General features: G+C 39.8%; 1 protein-coding gene across 1 annotated transcript in view; it reads right to left on the reverse strand.

Moving 5' to 3' along the window:
* The window catches only part of DPYSL2 (dihydropyrimidinase like 2), a 137,925-nt gene that overhangs the window by 102,287 nt on the left and 13,929 nt on the right, over positions 1-21,709 (reverse strand). The gene's annotated exons all lie outside the window — the stretch shown is intronic.

Consider the following 21,709-nt stretch of genomic DNA (forward strand, 5'->3'; position numbering starts at 1 on the left):
AATGAAGTGAGAAGCTAGGATTACAAACTATAAGGGACATTGAAAGAACGAGCAGATGTGTGTTTTGAAGATACCTGCAGTGTGGAGAATGGGTTATAGGAGACTCAGACTGGAAAAGGGGAGAGTTGATCTTAGGCTATACCATAGGATATCCAGGGGAGGCAGAGGGCAGCCGGAACAGTGTGACATAGTGGAAGGAGACCCAGACCAGGTCTATTTCTGCCCATGTCAGAAATGGACTGTGTCACCTTGGCCAGCAACACCTTGCTGAGCCCCAAGCTAGTCAATTTCACAGGGTATGATGAGGATTAAATAGGAAAAAGACCTAAAAATTATAAAATGCTATACATTGACATAAGAAGCATTATTCTTTATGGTAGGCAGACTTCCAAGGTGCCCCCCAGTAGCCCCTTCCTGCTGGTACTTACACCTTCATATAATCTCATGAGCTATTCCAGATTGAAGAATATTAAAGGGATAAAAACTAAGTATAATACCTGACTTGCGAGGTGCCTGGGCAGCTCAGTCAGTTAAGCATCTGCCTTTTAATTTCGACTTCACTGAGATCATGATCTCAGGGTCAGGAGATTGAGCCCTGGGTCAGGCTCCAACTCGGCATGGAGTCTGCTTAAGATCCTCCCTCTCTCTCTGCCGCTCCCCACTCTGCTCTCACTCTCTCTCTAAAAAAATAAAATAATAAAAATAAAATAAAATAAGATTTGTATATTAAACCCAAAAAAAGAACATTATTGGATGATTGACAAAATTTTAATGGCATCTGAAGATTAGATGGTAGTACTGTATCAACGTTAATTCTCCAATTTTGATGGTTATGCTTGGTTATGGAGGAGAGTGTCCTTGTATTTTAGGAAACACACATTAAAGTATTAAGGAAAAATGCACATTATATCTATAACTTTCAAATAACTCAGAAAAAATACATATAGGGGTGTGTGTGTATTTAAAGACAGAGAAAGAAAGAGTAAGGCAGATGTAGTAAAATGTCAACAATTTAGAGAAACTGAATAAAGTTATACATAAAGTCTGTACTATTTCTGCATTGTTTCTGTAAATTTTAAATTACTTGAAAATATAAAGTTAAAAAATAGCTTAAAAGCAGAAGTTGATTTTTATTAAATACTGTATAAATAATAATAAGGACTGCATGCAGCTATAACAAAAACTAGTCAATGCCTGGAGTAAGGGACCCTACGCTGAATCATCCTGCAGCTGCTGCATTTGCCTTAACTCTGCAGAGCTGGGGCAAACCGCCCAAATCAAGCTCCACTAAATCAGAAAGTGGAGAGTCAAAGCCATCACCCAGCTTCTCCCAGAACAATTATTTGCCCTAATTATCCAAATATTTAGACAGTCGTGAAGAAACTATTGCCCAATTATTTCTGTAAGAATTACTTTTAGCTCCTACAGTCCATTAACATAAATTTAGCTGTAAACAAATGTACTTAAGCCAATAATTAGAAAATTAATTTTTAAAATTTTCTATCAAATAAATATATCCTTTTTAAAAAATTTTTTTTTAATTTATTCATTTGAGAGACAGAGACAGAGAGAGAGCCCAAGCAGGGGGAGAAGCAGTGGGAGTGGGAGAAGCAGATTACCAGCTGAGCTGGAAACCTGACATCGCAGGGCTCGATCCCAGGACCTGGAGATCATGACTTGAGTCAAAGGCAAAGACTTAACCATCTGAGACACCCAGGCGTCCCTAAATATATCCTTTTTTTTTTTTTAATTTTTATTTATTTATGATAGTCACACACAGAGAGAGAGAGGCAGAGACACAGGCAGAGGGAGAAGCAGGCTCCATGCACCGGGAGCCCAACGTGGGATTCGATCCCGGGTCTCCAGGATCGCGCCCTGGGCCAAAGGCAGGCGCCAAACCGCTGCGCCACCCAGGGATCCCTAAATATATCCTTTTTACTTATCATGACCTCCCTTTGCATGCCTATCAGCTGTGAAGGGACATCAGGTTTAATGGGCATTTTTTCCTGCATTACCAAACAGAGTCCGCTCAGCGGCCTAAATCAGGCTATACTTCACATCTGACTCATTGTGTCTTCATCGCCTCTGCTGTCAATAAATCTGCAGTCAGGATCTTTACCATTTCTCTATCATATGCAAATGTTTCTCTTTTATTCCTGTTTTGCTTCTTTTAGACTTATTTCTAGATTCTTTTTTGTTCAAACACAATTTCCTGTCCTTCGTGACTCCACCATTCATGTCTAGCCCACCCAGTAATTTACCTTTTCAAAGCATGTTACCGACAGAGAACTTATTGTTTAGATGAAAGAAAGCTATCTGAACTTGTAATGATAGGGTGAAACGATAATAGCATTGTGTGTTAGCATAAAGTCCCTGTTCTTGCTGAAGTGAAATATGCTGACCCTGTGCCCTGGCACATTTATTTCAAGATAATGCCAACAAATTAACAATCTCATCTTGACCAGCTCATCTAAGTAAATAACTAGTTTACATCCCAATTCATAATATTGTCCTACATGACCCCTGAAAAAAATCCAAATCTCAGTCTTTAACTGTTCATGAACAGGCCTGAAACATAGTATGTTTCTCCTTTTGTTATTGTTTTCTACCACAACTGTTGTACTTATATTCTATGAAATGAATTCAAGTTTCAGACTCGAATGGGAAAAGTTCACACAGTATCAGAGGTAATAGTTCAGTTTTTAGTATGTGCCAACTCATGCTCTAAAAACTGTATATGTATCAGACATTTAGTTCCCCTAATGGAATGAATGTTATGGACTGAATATTTATGTCCCCTCAAAATTCATATTTTGAAATCTTAACCCCCCAGTGTGATGGTATCTGGAAGTGGCACCTTTGGGAAGGAATTAGGTCATGAAGGTGGAGCCCTCATTAATGGGATTAGTGCCTTTATAAGAAGAAACCAGAGAGCTGGCTCATTCTCTTTTCCACCATTTGAGGACACAGGGAGTAGCTGGCTCCCGACAACTTGAAGGGGGTTGTCATGAGAACCTGTCCAAGCCAACACCCTTATCTCACACTTCCAGCCTCTAAAACTGTGAGAAATAAATGTTTGTTGTTTAAGCCCTCCAGTCTTTACTTGGTATTGCAGCCCAAATAGACTAAGACACTTAAAGACTTAGATGGTGTTCTTACCTTCATTTAAGCAAGGAAATAGTCACAGAAATACCAATACCATTTGCCATTGATGAAATACAGGATACCCAGTTAAATTTGGATTTCAGGCCAACAATAAATAATATTTTTAGTATAAGTATGTCCCAAATATTTCATGAGACAAACTAAACCAAGTAAAAAATTATTTCACATACACAAAAATACTTGATGTTTATCTGAAATCCAAACTTAACTGGGGGTCCTCTATTTTTATTTGTGAAAACTGGCAACACTGCATAGAAAGAGTAAGTAATTGGCCACGGTCACACAGTTGGTAAGCAGTAGCAATTGCCAATATGAAGCCAAGCAGCTGACACCAGACTTCACACTTTTCATCTTTGTAAGGATTGAAAAAGATAGTCTACATAAATGAAGCATGGTGTCTGACACCTCGTAGGTTTCAAATACTAGTTGTTAATAATAATACTAATAACCAGTATTGTTGCTGCTATGATTGTTGTTAGTCTTAAGATTTTCAACTCCAAAGGACACTATCAAGAAAGTGAAAAGACAACCCATAGAACAGAAGAAAATATTTGCAAATCATATATCTTCTAAGGGGCTAGTCTTCAGAATATAAAAGAACTTCTGGGGTGCCTGGGTGACTCAGTCAGTTAAGTGTCTGACTTCGACTTAGGTCATGATCTCAGGGTCCTGGGATTGAACCCTGTGTCAAGTTCAATTCAATTCAGTTGGGGAGTCTACTTCTCCTTCTCCCTCTTCCTCTGCCCCTCCTCCTGCTCATGCTTTCTCTCTCTCTCAAGTAAATAAATAAAACCTTAAAAAAAAGAACTCCTATAGCAATATTAAAACAATAAAGAACTCAATTTTTAAAATGGTAAAGGACTTAAATAGACAGTTCTCAAAAGAAGGTATCCAAATGGCCAAAAAAGCACATTTAGAGGTACTAACATTATTAGTCATGAGGGAAATGCAATTAAAACCATAATGAGATACCACTTTACACCCACTAGGATGGCTACAATCAAAAAAACAGTGACAAGTGTTGGTAAGGATGTGGAGAAATTGGAGCCCTCACAGAGTTTCTACACTATGGAAAACAATTTGGAAGTTCCTTAAAAAGTTAAACACAGCGGGCCCTGGGTGACTCAATCTGTTAAGCATCTTCCTTTGGCTTGGATCATGATCCCAGGGTCCTGGGTTTGAGCCACACATCAGTCTCCCTGCTCAGTGAGGAATCTGCATCTCATTCTTCCTCCTGCTTGTGCTCTCACTCTGGCCCTCTCTCTCTGTCAAGTAAACAAATAACATCTTAAAAAAAAGAAAGTTATATAGAGTTACCATATCAGCCAGCAACTCCACTCCTAAATATATACCTTCAAAAATGGAAAATATGTCCACACAAAAACTTATACATAGATATACATAGTAGCATTACTTATAATAGCCAAAAAATGGAAACAATGCAAATATCTGTCAACTGATGAATGGATAAAGAAAAAGAGGGATATTCATACAATGAAATATCATTCAGCCATAAAAAGGATAAAGTACCAATAAATATTATAACATGGATAAATCTTGAAAACTTTATGCAAAGTGTATTCGTTTGGGTTGCTATAACACAAAGCCATAGACTCAGTGGGTTAAGTAACATTATTTCTCACAATTCTGGAGACTGGAATTCCAAAATCAGAGTACCAGCATGGTCAAATTCTGATGAAAGTCCTCTTCCTGGTTTATAGACAGTCATCTACTCAACATATCCTCACATGGTAGAGGGGAGGGAGAAAGAGAGAGAGAGAAATGACTAGCTCTCTTTCTCTTATCAGAAGGGGCACTAATCTCATCATGAGGGCTCCATCCTCATGACCTAATTACCTCTCAAAGGCCTCACCTCCTACTTTAATTTCAATGAGGGTTAGAGATTCAACATATACATCTGTTGGGGGGCACGAACATGCAGTTTACAAAACCAAGGAAAAGAATTAAGTCACAAAAAAATTCTTATTGTATGATTTCATTTGTATGAAATATTCAGAATAGGCAAATCAGTGGAGATGAAAACAAATTAGTGGTTTCCAGGAACTGGGGGTAGAGGAAATAGAGAGTAACTGCTTAACAGTTTCCTTTTGGAGTGATGAAAATGCCTCAAAAGTAGACCATGTGATGGCTGCACAATTTATGAAAAAACTAAAATCACTGATCATACACTTTAAAGAGGTGAAATCCTATGGTGCATGAATCATATCTCAATAAAAAAAATGTCTCTCCTGAAGTGCATCCTGGACTCATTTTCCCTTGAAGACACCCTCCCTTCCTCCTTTACCTAAAAATGAAGCCCACGGGACATAAGCTCCCTCAAGTGCCCTCCCTTCACCTTCACCCCCATCCCTGGTCACACAGTCTTTCCAAGTCCAAGAGAAAGCCCTGATCATTTTCAAGCAACCACATCCCACCCCTGCACTTGAAGCCAATCCATCCTTCCTACTCAGAAGACCACAACCCCCCTCTCTATCAATACTGCTCTCCCACTGTGGCTCTCCTCTCACTACCCAAATGTGAGCAAGATTTCCTACTGTACCAAAGTAAATAAACTTACAAACACAGAAGATGTCTCTCCATGCCTGCCTCCCCAGAAAACTACCTGTATTCCCTAAGAACATCAAGATGAGATGCCTCCATCCACCCCCACCACACTTCCAATCTCCCCAACCTCACACCACATAGCTGCTGCCACCCATCCTCCACCACTGCTTGTTCAAAGATCCAAAGCCTAACAGCCAACCTGTGCTATCATTTCAGGTTTCATCCTATTTCATTTGACTATGTCTTTGACACTGTTGACCATCTTGCACCTTCTGAAATGTCCTCCTTTCCCCTTCCTATCTTGACTTTTATGATATTACATAAAATACAATAGCCATTTCTTAAGTACCTGATAATACCAGGTACTGTACTTCCACCAATCCTCTGGGTTAACCTGAACGATGGTATGGAATAGGGGTTGAGACAGGTTAAAAAAAAAAAAAAAAGAACTGTTTCTAATTTTCATATATGGCTCCAAAGCCAGTAGATTAGTTATACTGAGGCCCAAGATTAAATAACCTACTCAACTCCAGCTCTGGATGACTCCAAAATCAGTGCTCTATGTACCATGATACCACACCTGCCTGCTATTGATCTTATTTCTCCAACTGCTGCTTTTTAATTTCTTTTGGTCATTTTGCCCTCAGACTTTCCTACATCTAATAAATCCCTTACCTTTATGCCAGAACAATCTTTTCACAACAGACGTCTATGCATGTCTTCCCTGTTGAGAACCCCCAGGAGAATTCCATCAGATCTTCAAAGAACAGGTAAACCTAATGTTATTTAAACCATTCCAGAGTAGGGAGTACCTGGGTGGCTCAGTCAGTTAAGCATTTGACTCTTGGTTTTGGCTCAGGTCATCATCTCAGGGTTGTGCAATTGAGCCCCACATCAGGCTCTGCACTGGGCATAGGGCCTGCTTAAGGCTCTCTCTTTCCCTCTCCCTCTGCTCCTCCCTTACACTCCCTCTCAAAGAAGAAGAAGAAGAAGAAGAAGAAGAAGAAGAAGAAGAAGAAGAAGAAGAAGAAGAAGAAGAAGAAGAAAAAAAAAAAATGTGGTTAGTCCAAACTGAGATACACTGTAAATATAAATAAGATATACACCAGATTTCAAAGACTTGATATGGAAAGACAGCAACCAGATGAACAAATAAGACTTCCTTCACTTATATCCCTTCAAAAACAACAATTTAGCATCCTTCTACAGATAGAAGTGCCTTGGTGGGAGCTATGACATCTAGCACCATGTGTGTAGGGATCCAGGAGTAGCTTTGCTCCCCTGCGTGTTGGATAACAGGTACACAGACTTCAGTCCCAACTGTGGACTCTGCAGTAGCCCAGTAAGCAACTCCAGTCCCTTTTAGCCCCTGCCAAGAACCCCCTGGAGAACACTGTCTTAGACAATCATTCACAGATAAGGGAGCCTTTGTGTAAGCCCAGGCTTCTAGCAGAGAAGTTCCAGCATACCACTGGAGAAAAAAACAAACCCATGAGTTTGGATGCATTGGCATGGTAAGAGGAACAGCTTGACTTTACCTGCCTCACACGTGCCCCAGGATGGCACAGCTCTGTGCTATGAGCCCTCCTTGGGCTGTGATTTCTCCCACAGAGAAAAGTTAGGACATATGAATGAGCTCCCAGTTTTCCTAGCTGTGTGGGATGCTGCCAAACAGGCCCTTTCTCTCTCATCCAGAGTACTAAGTCCTGAGCTGCATGACTAGGGGGTATGTAGAGGCTGGAAGAGCAGCAGATGAGACACTAAGAATGCATTAAAGTAGTATTAACTGCATGTAACAAGAAGCCACCCCAGGAGCCCCTGGGTATGCCTCACTTGTAGACCCTCCCAGCTGGCTGACAGGTACCCTCAGTGCTGTGAGCATCTCACCCACACACATCCCACTCTGTGGCTGGCTGCCTGTGCATGATCCTGACAGTGGCAAGAGTGGCGAGAGAAAGCTTTGGCAGACAAATAATGAGCACATGTGGATAGCTGACCCAAATTTGTGGGACAAGGAGAGGACCACAAACTTGAGCTTTAGCTCCACCCTTGGGAAAGCAAAAGGGAACCCATCAGAATCTAACTTCTACACTGCATGATCAAAAGAAAGCGTAGAAGCTGAAGGATTCTGCCAAAAGAGGGAGTAGGGAAGTGTGGAGCAGATATATCCACAGAAGATCTGAGGAATCGCAAAATCCCTAGCAGGGCTGACAGAGGGCACTTTCCTCCCAAAGTCAGTAAAGACTGGAAGAGGGGCATCTGGCTGACTCAGTTGGTGGAGCATGCAACTCTTGATCTTGGAGTTATAGGTTCGAGCCTAACTTTGGGTACATAGGTTACTTAAAAATTAAAAAAATAAATCTTAAAAAAAAAAAAGACACCAGGAGGTGACTCATACTTCAAATATGAAGACAGCCACCTTAGACTTCAGAAAACATAAAAAAAAAAAAATCAAAGAAACATAACACCACTAGGGAATCAAAATAATCTTCTAGTACCTTGACCCCAAAGACATGGAGACCTGCAATTTACCCAATTCAAAATTTAAAAAAATAAATTAAAATAAATTAAAAAAAGAGAATTCAAAATAGCTGTTAAAAAAATAGCTGTTTTAAGGAAGTTCAGTGAGCTACAAGAAAACACAGAAAGACAACTCAACCAACCAGGAAAATAATATATGAACAAAACGAGAAGTTTAAGAAAGAGATAGAAATCATTAAAAAGAACCAAACAAATCCTGGCACTGAGGAATACAAAAAAAAAAAAAAAAAAAGAAAAGAAATGAAAAATACAATACAGAACATCAACAACAGAAAAGATAAAGGAGAAGAAAGAATCTATGAATTATAAGACAGGACCTTTGAAATTTTTCAGTCAGAGGAGAATGAAGAAAAAGATAGAAGAGAGCCTATGTGATCTATGGGAAACTATAAAAAAATTGTACAAATTATTGGAATCCTAGAAAGAAAAGAGAAAGAGAAGGGGCTAGAATGTGTATTATAATTGTTGTACAACTATAGAAAATCAGCTCACAAAGCAAGGCAGCAAGAGAAGAAGAAACAAAGGAACTACAATACAGCCACAAAACAATAAGATGACATCCATAAGTCCTTAACTATAAATAACTACTCTAAATGTAAATGGATCAAAGTCTCCAATCAAAAGGCAGAGAATGGCTGAAAGAACTTAAAAAAAAAAAAGACCCAATTATATGCTGCCCACAAGAGACTCACTTCAGCTTTAAGGACACACAGAGGTTCAAGGTGAAGGGATAGAAGAAGATATTTCATGTAAGTGAAAACCAAAAGACAGCAGGTGTAGCTATATTTACACCAGACATAATAAGATGTTAAGCCAAAAACAGTAACAAAAAACAAAGGTCATTATAAAACGATAAAAGGGTTTAATTTATCAAGATGATATAACAATTATAAGTATATACATACTCAGCATCAGAGCACCTAAATATATTAAGCAAATACTAACAAATCTGAAGTGAGAACTAGACAATACAAAAATAGTAGGGATTTCAATATCTCACTTTCAATAATGGATAGATCATCTGCACAAAACAACAAGGAAATGTTGAATTTGAACTATGCTTTAGACCAAATGGACCTAACCCACAGAACATATGGAATATGCCATTCAGCAGCAGAAGAGTATATATTCTTCTCAAGCACACACAAAACTTTCTCCTAAATAGTTCATGTGATAGATCACAAAACAAGTCTTAGCAAATTTAGGACTGAAATCATACCAAGTATCTTTTCCAACCACAATGGTATGAAACTAGAAATCAATAAGCAGAGAAAAACTGTAAAATTAAAAAATATGTGAAATTAACATACTTTTGCACAACCAATGGCCTAAAGAAGAAATTAAAATGAGGTACTTGGGTGGCTCAGTCAGCTGAGTGCCTGCCTTCAGCTCAGGTCATGATTTCAAGGGTCCTGGGACCAAACCCTGGGTCTGGCTTCCTGCTCAACAGGGAGTCTGCTTATCCCTCTGCCCCTCCCCTGCTCATGCTCTCTCTGCCTCTCTCAAATAAATAAATAAAATATTTTTTTTAAAAGAAGACATTAAAATGGAAATTTAAAAATATCTTTAAATAAATGAAAATACAACATACCAAAACTTGTGGGATATAACAAAAGCAGTTCTAAGAGGAGAGTTTATAGCAATAAACAGCTACATTTAAAAAAATAATAATAAAGGTCACAAATAGCCTAGCTTTATACCTTAGGGAGCTAGAAAAAAAGGAGAACAAACAAGCCCAAAGTTAGAAGTAAGGAAATAACAAAGATCAGAGGAAAAATAAATGAGTAGGAGACCAGAAAAAAAACAATAGGAAAAGAAAACTAAGAGCTGTTTTTGTTTTGTTTTGTTTTGTTTTGTTTTGTTTTGTTTTGTTTTGTTTTAAAGATAGAGAAATGGGCAAAACTGTAGCTACACTAACTCAGGAAAAATTAAAGAGAACTCAAACAAAAATCATAACTGAAAGAGGAGACATGACAACCAATACCACACAAACATGAAAGGTAATAAGAGACTACTAGGAACAATTATACTTAAATAAACTGGACAACTTAGAAAAGATTGATAAATTCTTAGAAAGATAGAACCTACCAAGACTGAATCATGAAGAAATAGAAAATCTGAACAAACTAAAGAGTAAGGAGATTGAATCTAATAAAACCCACAAGGAGCACTGGGTGGCTCAGTTGGTTGAGCAAACAACTCTTGATTTTAGCTCAGGTCATGGTCTCAAGGTTGTAAGATCAAGCCCCACATCATGCACATCATGCTCTGCACTCAGTGGGGAATCTGCTTGAGATTCTCTCTCTCCCTCTCCCTCTGCCCTTTCCCCCCATTCTCTCCCTTCCTCTCTCTCATCAATCAATCAATCAATCTTTAAAAAACAACAAAAACAAAAAAAAAACAAAACAAAAACAAAAACACCTCTCCCAACAAAGAAAAGCCCAAGACTGGATGGTTTTCTTTGTGAATTCCGTCAAACATTTAAAGAATTAACACCAATCCTTCTCAAACCTTTCCAAAAAATTGAACAGGAGGGAACTCTTCCTAACTTATTTTACAAGGCCACCATTACCCTGATACCAAAGCCAGTTAATAACACAAGAAAAAGAAAACCATAGGCCAATAATTCTGATGAAAATAGATGCAAAAGTTCTAACAAAATACTAGCAAACCAAAATTCAATAGCACATTAAAATGATCTCACACCATGTTCAAGTTGGATTTATTCTAGGAATGCAAATACTCATACTCAATACTAGTACTGGAAGTCCTACCCAGAGTACTAAGGCAAGAAAAAATTTAATAAGAAGCATCAGAATTGGAAAAGAAAAAGCAAAATTATCTCTGTTTGCTGATACATGATCTTTTGTATAGAAAATCCTAAAGACTCCACCAAAAATCTGTTAGAATTAATCAAGTAATTCAGTAAAGTTGCAAGATGCAAAATTAACATACAGAAATCAATTGTATTTCTTTCTATACACTAACAAGTGGATGCACAATAAATATTTATTGAATGAACAGATGAATGAACAGATTCTGAGTAAAGCTCATACATAGCCACGGAGACAGATAAAGCCGTATATTGAACAGCCCCTACAAAGAATAGGCAGACATCAAATCAAAGAGCAGGAATAGATTGAATTAACCCGATTCTCCAGCATACCCTAAAATTGCATCTGCCAGGGTACCCGCATTTCCATAAGACTAAATACTGTTGTATGTCTCTTAGTTCAAAGCATTTCTCAGCATCACCCTGGAAATGCAGAAACAGGCATGTAAATACCTGCACACATTACAAATCTACCATCATGCAGATTCAGCGTCCAAAGGAAGTGGAGTGAAATCTTAATCTGATTGTTCTAGGGTAGTCTATTCTCAGGTCTTGCGCACGTTCCTTCTTGTGGATCTCCATACCTTGTGGGGAGGAGACAGATTTTTGCTGAGATGGAAGCTTCAGCTTCATATGGGATCTTTTTTCTCAAGGGAGTTCTGCTTTTTCTGGCCTTTATATTACTTGTTTTCCTCCTGGTTTCATCTTGGAATGGCATCAGTAAGTTTCTGCCTCCACAGAATACAGCTGACGTATCTAGTCTGACGCTGGATAGGTGAAAGGAGCTGGGCAGCCAGGGTTTCGGTCCTCTCCTTCCGCATCTCCATCTTCTTACCTGACATGGATTTCTCTAAGGACCCCAATTCCATGGAAAAAAGGCAGCTGGGTCTGAAACCTCCCCCTAATTCTAGGGTGAAGGTGCTTATGTTCCAAATTGCAGAGTTTGAAGGAAAGAAACTCCTAATTTTAAATGCTACCAATTATTGGCAAACAACTTAATTCTTTTTTTTTTTTTTTAACAACTTAATTCTCAAAGAAACATGGCCTGTGGTGTGTCAGCCTCACTATAAAGGACTGTTTGAATCCAGCTCCTAGAGCAGCATTCCCAATATTCAAGAGCAGTTGCATTCAAATCACGCAACAATGTTTTTATGCTGATTGCTAGGCTTTTGCTCAGACTAGTCGTCTGCGGAGGCAGGGCTGAGGTCTCTGTATGTGTAACGTGCCCTGAACACCTATGGAGATGGTTTTTTTTTAAATGATGATGATGGAGCTACTGGCAGAGTTGCTGATCTGAAAATAAATAAATAAATAAGGCAATCCCATTCATAATAGCCAAGAAGCCACCTTAACCACAGAGGTAGGCAGATGCCACCAGCCCAGCCTCTTTCAGAAAATCCACCAAATCACATCTTATTCCTCACCAACCTGCCCGAGGAGACCAATGAGCTCATGCTGTCCATGCTTTTCAACCAGTTCCCTGGCTTCAAGGAGGTACGACTGGTCCCTGGGTGGCACGACATTGCCTTTGTGGAGTTTGACAATGAGGTACAGGCAGGGGCCACTCGCAACACACTGCAGGGCTTCAAGATCACCCAGAACAATGCCATGAAGATCTCTTTTGCCAAGAAGTAGCACTTTCCCCCCCCTGCCTGCTCCTGCCCCCTGCTCTGGGACCACCCCTTCCCCCCTTGGCTCAGCCCCCAGAAGGTAAGTCTCCCTCAGGGGCCTTCTCAGAGCTGTGTGTGAGTGAGTGGTCACCACACAGCATTGTACCCAGAGTGTGTCCCCAGACATTGCACCTGGCACTGTTAGGCCAGAATTAAAGTGGCTTTTTTGAGGTTTGGTTTTCAAAAAAAAAAAAAAAAACCCACAGAGGTAAAAGATCTGTACACCAAAACCTTGTTGTTGAAAGAAATTAAAGAAGATACAAATAAATGAAAAGATATCCTGTGTTTGTGCATCAATAGAATTAATATGGTTAAAATGTCCCGAAGTCATCTACAGATTCATTTTCACAGGAATAGAAATACACAACTGTAAAATCTGTATTGAACAACAAAAAAACTGCAAATAGCCAAAGCAAACCTGAGAAAGAACAAAGCTGAGGCATCACACTCTCTGACTTTAAACTATACTACAAAGCTATAATAATCAAAACAGTATGGTACTAGCTTAAAAAGACACATAGACCAGTGGGACAGAATTCAGAGCCCAGAAACAAACTCATATTTGGTACTAGGAAGCCAAGGAATATTTGACAAGGAAGTCAAAAATACTTAATGAGATAAGAACAATTTCTACGATAAATGATGCTAGAAAAACTGGATAATCACAGGCAGAAGAATAAAATTAGACCCTTATCTTATAGTACTTACAAAAAGTAAAATGGAAAAAAATTAAAATGGATTATAGATTTTTAAAAAGATTTTATTTATTTATTCATTTATGAGAGACACAGAGAGAGAGAGAGAGAGAGAGAGAAAGAGGCAGAGACACAGGCAGAGGAAGAAGCAGGCTCCATGCAGGAAGCCCGATGCAGGACTTGATCCCAGGTCTCCAGGATGATGCCCTGGGCTGAAGGTAGGTGCTAAACCGCTGAGCCACCCAAGGATCCTGGCTTATAGATTTAAATATAAGACTAGAAACTGTAAAATTCCCAGAAGAAAAAAAAAGGGAAAAAACTCCTCAGTATTGATCTTGGCAATGCTATTTTGAATATGACACCAATAGCACAAGCAACAAAGCATAACTCAAAAATTGGGACTACGTTAAACTAAAATGTTCTCTGCACAGAAAAGAAACCATTAACCAAAAGGCAACTTACAGAATGGGAGAAAATATTTGCAAGCCGTCCATCTGATAGGAGGTTAATATCTTAAATATATGAAGAACTGGGCAGCCCGGGTGACACAGTGGTTTGGCTCCTGCCTTTGGCCCAGGGCATGATCCTGGAGTCCAGGATCAAGTCCCACATTGGGCTCCCTGCATGGAGCCTGCTTCTCACTCTGCCTGTGTTTCTGCCTCTCTCTCTCTCTCTCTCTCTGTCTCTCATGAATAAATAAATAAAATCTTTAAATAGATATATATATAGAAAGAACTCATACAACTCAAGAGCAAAAACCAAAAAAAAAAAAAGTGTGCAGTTCAAGTGTGCAGATTAATTGACTAGAATTTATACAGAGAGCCAACAAGTACATGAAAAGGTGCTCAACATCACTTAATTATCAGGAAAATACAAATAAAGACCACAAAATATCACCTCACACCTATGAGGACGGCTATTATCAAAAAGATCAGGGATCCCTGGGTGGTGCAGCGGTTTGGCGCCTGCCTTTGGCCCAGGGCGCGATCCTGGAGACCCGGGATCGAATCCCACGTCGGGCTCCCGGTGCATGGAGCCTGCTTCTCCCTCTGCCTGTGTCTCTGCCTCTCTCTCTCTCTCTCTGTGACTATCATAAAAAAAAAAAAAAGATCAGAGACAGCATTACTGGCAAAGATGTAGAAAAAAAGGGAACCCTTGTGCATTGTTGGTGGGACTGTAAATTAGTACAGCCACTATGCAAAGGAAAGTATGAAGTTTCCTGAAATAATAAAAAAATAGAACTATCATGTGATCCAGCAATTCCACTTCTGTGTATATATTGAAAGTAAGTAGATGAAATCACTAATTGGAAGTGGTATCTACACTCCCGTGTTCGTTGCAGCATTATTCACAATGGTCAAGATGTGGAAACAACCTAAGCCCCTACTTGTGGATGTAATGGATAAAGAATACATGATACACACATACACACATGGGAATATTATTCAGCCATGAGAAAGAAGGAAGTCCTGCCACTTATGATAACATACTGAGGGCGTAATGATTCTAAGTGAAGTAAGTCAGAGAAAAATAAATACTGTATGATATCACTTATATATGGAATCTAAAAAAGCCAAACTCACAGAAACAGTGAGTAGAATGGTGGTTGCAAGGGCTTTGGCATGGGGGAGGTGGAGGAGATATTGTTCAAAGGGTACAAATTTCTTGTTATAAGATGAATAAGGTGATAGTTAACAATACTGTAGTATATACTTGCAAGTTGCTAAGAGAGGAAATCTTAAATATTCTTTTTTTAAAAGATTTTATTTATTTATTCATGAGACACACACAGAGAGAGGCAGAGAGAGAAGCAGGCTCCATGCAGGGAGCCTGATGTGGGACTCGATCCTGGGTCTCCAGGATCACGCCCTGGGCCAAAGGTGACACTAAACTGCTTGAGCCACCCAGGCTGCCTGGAAATCTTAAATATTCTTGCTCCAAAAAAAAGAAACGGTAATTATATGAGGTAATGGAGATGTTAACTAACCCTATTGTGATAATCATTTTGCAGTATACACATATAGCAAGTCATCACATTGTACAACTTAAAGTTTCACAATGTATGTCAATTATATCTCAAAGCTAAAAAAAAAAAAAAATGCCCTTAGTATGAACAAAATATAAAAGATGTCATTAATAGGGTCCCTGGGTGGCCCAGTCAGTTGGGCTTCCAGCTCTTGGTTTCAGTTCAGATCATGATCTCAGGCTTGTGAGATCAAGCCCCTCGTCAGGCTCAACAGTTATTTTGAAATCCCAGAGTTTCCTTGAGCCCATGTGGAGACATAACTAGGACTAAGTAGACTTTGTTTCCTTGTTTTACAATAATTTGTTTAGATTTTTGAAATATTTTCTAAATTTTAAAATTCTATCTTGGCGGTGGCCAGGGGGTGGGGGTGACTGGGTGCCAGGCACTGAGAGGGGCACTTGATGGAATGAGCACTGGGTGTTATATGTCAGCAAATTGAACTAAAATAAAAAAAATTCTATCTTGGGCTTTTATTACTTAGACTATTTCATTCTGGGCAGCCCAGGTGGCTCAGCAGTTTAGCGCCACCTTCAGTCCAGGTCCTGATCCTGAGGACCCTGGATCGAGTCCCACATCTGGCTCCCTGCATGGAGCCTGCTTCTCCCTCTGTCTGTGTCTCTGCCTCTCTCTCTCTCTGTGTCTCTCATGAATAAATAAATAAGAAATCTTTTTTAAAAAAAAAAGAATATTTCATTCTAAAATAAAATTTATTTATAATATTTTATTTTATCTAAGGAAGGATTGTTGACTTTAAAAAAAGATTAGAAGATTCAATTTCTGGGATCCCTGGGTGGTGCAGTGGTTTAGCGCCTGCCTTTGGCCCAGGGCGTGATCCTGGAGACCCGGGATGGAATCCCACATCGGGCTCCTGGTGCATGGAGCCTGCTTCTCCCTCTGCCTATGTCTCTGCCTCTCTCTCTGTGTGACTATCATAAATAAATAAAAATTAAAAAAAAAAAAGAAGATTCAATTTCTAGACGTATAGTATATTGTCTACACTTAAAGATGAAAATGAAATCAATATATCAGAAGGTTCTATTACTCACTTTTCATGTAAAAGATGTTACTTAATGTCAACTTGCAATGGGTTTATTACTGCTATTGTTAAACAAATGAATAAATATATTTTAACTCCCCAGCCCTAATTTCTAAGACAGTAAATATAGAGAAATATGACCTACAAAAGCAAAGGCCCTTTGGGGACCTCAATTTTTCAGAATTTAAAGGCATCATGAGTCCAAAAATTTTGAGAATCACTGATTTAGAAGACAGATGAAAGAGTACCGAGAGAGATGATTAGGAGGAAAACCTGACTGCAGCATCATATAAATCAGAAGAGTGTTTGAAAAAAGAGTGTTAAGTAAATGGGTTACAGATGGCCCCTTTATATTGGTCCCTATGTTGTTTTTTCTTTCCAGTATACTGGGATTTCTGGCTCAAAGTCCGCCAGCTCCAAACTCAAATTTTTACACATCTAATTGCTGTAAATATTTTTTTGTAAAGCATATTTTTAGAGACTGAGACCCTGCCTGCTTTGCAGATCCCACAGAACTGCACCCAATATCTGCTAGCCACAGATAAACCAAACCTTATGGCTACAAAGCAAACAACCCAAAGCTTCAAAAAACTTTCTGACCCAGAGACACCCCACTGTGCTGCTGAGGAACACCGCCTAGACCCGGAGACCCCAACCCCACTATATATTATGTCCCTCTCCCCCAGGAATGCCCTTGCCCTCTTCCTCTTCTGGGTGGTGGCTCCACCAGTCTCTGGAATGTCTCTTGCTGTGAGCGACTTCCCCTCTCAGGCAACTTGTCAAAGGACCCACCCAAATAAGACTGTTGAGGGCTACTGCCATCTAGTGGTCATGTGTCCTCCTGTACCAACCCCTGTAGCCTCAAACCCACTATGTTTGGCATGGCCCCAGATAATGACAGAGAGGATCTATTGAATCCACTATATGAAGGATACTATGATCTATATAAGTTTTAGTAGAGATGGAAGCCATATGGAAGTTATCTGTAGTGTGCTGTGGTATCCAAAATATATAAACTCTTACAAACTGAAATTTTGTAACAAATATTCGCACAGAAAAACATCTAAGATTTATAAACAGGCAGCCCATAAAGGAAACACTATGAATAACCAGTGACCATATGAAAAGATGTTCCACCCACAAGCACAAGTGAAATTGGGGTGCCTAGCACAGCTGGTTAAGCAGTTAATTCTGGGTTCAGCTTAGGTTGTGATTCATGGTAGTGAGACAGAGCCCCAGTGTTGGGCTCTGGTGCTCAGTGCGGAGTCTGCTTGGGATTTTCTCTCCTTCTCCCTCTGTCCCTCTCCCGCCCTGCACCACTCTCTCTCTCTCTCTCCCACCAAAATAAATAAATAGATCTTAAAAAAAGAAAAGGAAAAAGACAAGTGAAATTTATGAGATAACATTTTTAACTTGCATAATTGCAAAATTTTAAAATTGTGGTGAAATCACAAGAAAACAAGTATGCTCCTACTTGGGTGCTGGGAATATAAAATGGACAATTCCCTCTCAAAGGGGATGTGATATCCATAATAATGCTAAATGTGCTCACCGCGTGACCCAGAACTTTAACCATCCAGTGTGAAAGGACCATCAAGAAACACACACCCCTGCACAAGCAAGCAAGCATGTGCAAGATGCTCCCTGAAGCATTGTTTATTATCAACAAAAACCATGAACAATAACAAAACACCAGACTAAATCAGCCACGGTATATTCATACTGTAGGACGATGTCATGATTAATAACAGACCCTGGAGCCAAGTGCCAGATTTTATACCCTGACTTCATCATTTACTGAGCACATGACCTTAATTAAGCAAGTTACTTAGTCTCTTTCTGCCTCAGTTGCCTCATTAAAATGGAGATAGTAGGGGCACCTGGGTGGCTCAGTTGGTTAAGCCTCCTACTGATTTTGGCTCCAGTTCTGATCTCAAGGTCCTAAGAATGAGCCCCCAGACTGGCTCGAGCTGGGCATGAAGCCTGCTTAAGAGTCTCTTTCTACCCCTCTCCCTGCTCCCCCCCCCCACACACACACACTCTCTCTCTCTCTAAAATAAATAAATAAATCTTTAAAACAAATAAATGGGGAAAAAAAACAACAACAAATAAATGGGGACAATAAACCCTACACCCCAGGACCATTGAAAGGACTAAATGAGTAACCACGCATAAAACACGGGACATGTTTATGACATGTCAGCACACAATAAATATTAGCAAATATTAATAGAACCAGAAGCTAAAAGAATGTAAATTTATGTGAAATAATATAAGTTTTGTGTACTAACACAGACTTCTGAAACACAAAGAGAGAAAGGAAACAAATTGCTAACACAGGGTGGTATCATTTAGGTAAAACAAACACACAAATACTACATATTTTTGCAAGAACATAGACACCTGTAAATATGTGGAACCGGGGCTGGAGAGACATAGGGAACATATAAATCTTGGTGACCTCTGGTCAGGAGAGAGACATGACGCAGAGAGTGTTCAAAGTGGGCTTTAGCCATATCTCTGTGTTTAATAACATATTTCTGTGTGATGTATAGGAAGTTAATTTTCTTTTTTTTAAGATTTTATTTATTTTTGTTTATTTATTTAGAGAGAACACGCAAGCTGGGGGAGGAGCAGAGAGAGAGAGAGAGAGAGTCTTAAGCAGTCTGCACGCTCATTGCAGAGCCCAATGCTGGGCTTGATCTCACAATCCTGAGATCACAAACCGGGCAGAAATCAAGAGTTGGTCACTCCACCAACTGAGCCACCCAGGCTCCCCCAGAAAGTTAATATTCTAAAAAATGATTAGGGGCTGAAGACAGCAAATACAGATCAAACTTTAGAAAAGTTCTCCAAGAGTAAAAAAATAATAGGCTCTGGGGGAGACTGTGCAGTCAAGAAAGGACTCTGTGAGTTTTGTTGTTGCTGTTTTTTAATGGAGGTGCTGAAGAACATTTGTATGTAGTAGAAACGATGCAGTTGAGGGGATGAGGGTGAGCAGTTTCAGGAGGTAGGAAGTGATGTACGCAGGCCATCTGTGAGCCAGTGACCAGAGACACAAGGGGGACCCTTCTTCTGCTGTAAGCAGCAGGGAGGGCAGGATAGTACCAGGGATGGAAGGTGATACATTTAGTGGTAAGAAGATAATGTGGGTTCCTCTCTTAAGACTTCTTCCTCCCACTACCTCCCAGGCAGTAAAATGGAGTCAACCACTGATAGATGGCAGGTGGAGAGGGTATAGGATTTGAGTGACGGGAAGATGTAGAGTATCTGTCTTTGTACTGGAAAGGGTTCAATGTCCATTTGCGATTTGTCGCTTAAGATAAAAGAAAATAAACCCTTCCCACCTTGGTGTTCCCACAGTAGTGCTTCCATACTTTTGCTATTTAGACCTCACCAAGTGGTGCTCTAATTTTTCATACATATGTCCATCTCCTTACTCAGGCCAAGCATTCTACACACAATATCCACACAATATCACAGTAACCCACAGGGTCACTATTTTGATGCCCACTTTTCAAATGAGAAAGCAGGTCTAGGGGTGCCTGGGTGGCTCAGTTAATTAAGTGTCTGCCTTAGGCTCGAGTCCCGATCCCAGGGTCCTGGGATCAAGTCCCACATCAGGCTCCCTGCTCAGCAGGGAATCTGCATCTCCCTCTCTGCTCTTCCTTGTGTTCTCTCTTTCACTCACTCTCTCAAATAAAAATATAAAATCTTAAAAAGAAAGAAAGAAGAAAAAAGAAAAAAGAAATAAATCAGGTCTAAGAAATAGATGTTTTGCTCAAAGTCACCATCTGGTATAATCAAAAGGCTCGCTGTAACATGGTAAAGTCACCCTAATCTCTTACACACTAAGCTCTCCAGTGACATTCAAGGACACTTTAAGAATCGAGTGTGAAACACACAACACTGGGGTGGTTTTCCCATGGAAGTACATCTTCTTACCTAACTAAATGGCCAGAAGGAAGGAAAAAGAGCCAGTGGTGATAATGCTAAATATGAAAGAATTCTAAAAGTAGCTGAAGGTCCTGTTGGGTCTGAGAAGCTTCTAGACTATCTCTGCATTGCTTTCTCTGATTTCAAACTTGGGTAATGCCTTGCAGGGCTTAATTCCCAAATCCTGCAAGATAATTTCAGAGTCTGCACCTTCATTAGGATGTGACCCCAAATATCACAGACTACTTAAAGGCTATTTCAAGAACATCACAAAGAGACCCTTCTGCCAATGTGCTATGGTGAAGCCGAGGAAGCTGTGATAATGCCGCGATGAGCATGCTCACTGTCACTGGATGAACTCAGTCAGGGGGGCAAGCTGATCCTGCCTGGATATCCTGTTTTTGCTAATTCTGTCACTAAAGTTGGAGGAGATTTAGCACACAGAACTGTAGACGAGAGGTTTTGCGGTCAATTTTTTTCCTAGCTATCTTCACTACCATCTTTGGCATGATCACGTGCCCTGTACGAAATATAGTTTATTTATATAAATAAATAAAAAGGCCCAGCAATGGAATGAAGTTTTGGTTCCATTGTTTTTAATGACTGAGACTATAACTGAACACATATTAAGTTTTTATTTTTTTATTTTTATTATTTATTTATTTATTCATGAGAGACACACAGAGAGAGAGGCAGAGACAGGCAGAGGAAGAAGCAGACTCCCTGCAGGGAGCCCGACGCGGAACTCGATCCAGGGACTCCAGGATCATGCCCTGGGCTGAAGACAGGCACCAAACCACTGAGCAACCCAGGGATCCCCCACATTAAGTTTTTAAAAGTCAGATTATGGGTTTCCAGACTTACAAAGGCAGTGGGCCAGAAATTGCAGATAGAACATTTTAAATAAATACTAATGAAGATCATACGAACACAAAAATGCCCCGGGACACCCGGGTGGCTCAGTGGTTGAGTGTCTACCATGGTTCAGGTCGTGATCCTGGTGTCCTGGGATCAAGTCCTGCATCGCAGGCTCCCCATAGGGAGCTTGCTTCTCTCTCCACCTATGTCTCCGCCTCTTTTTCTGTGTCTCTCATGAATAAATAAATAAAATCTTTAAAAAACACACCCATGCCAAAGTGCCCAGTAATTCTGTAAACCTAAGAACACAGATGCCTGAGGACAGAGTTTTGTAATAATCTTAGGTCTACTATTGATAGTATTGTTATATTAAATCATGTCTTT

Source organism: Canis lupus, chromosome 25 (genome assembly GCF_011100685.1).
Source record: "Canis lupus familiaris isolate Mischka breed German Shepherd chromosome 25, alternate assembly UU_Cfam_GSD_1.0, whole genome shotgun sequence".
In the NCBI taxonomy this organism is placed as follows: domain Eukaryota; kingdom Metazoa; phylum Chordata; class Mammalia; order Carnivora; family Canidae; genus Canis; species Canis lupus.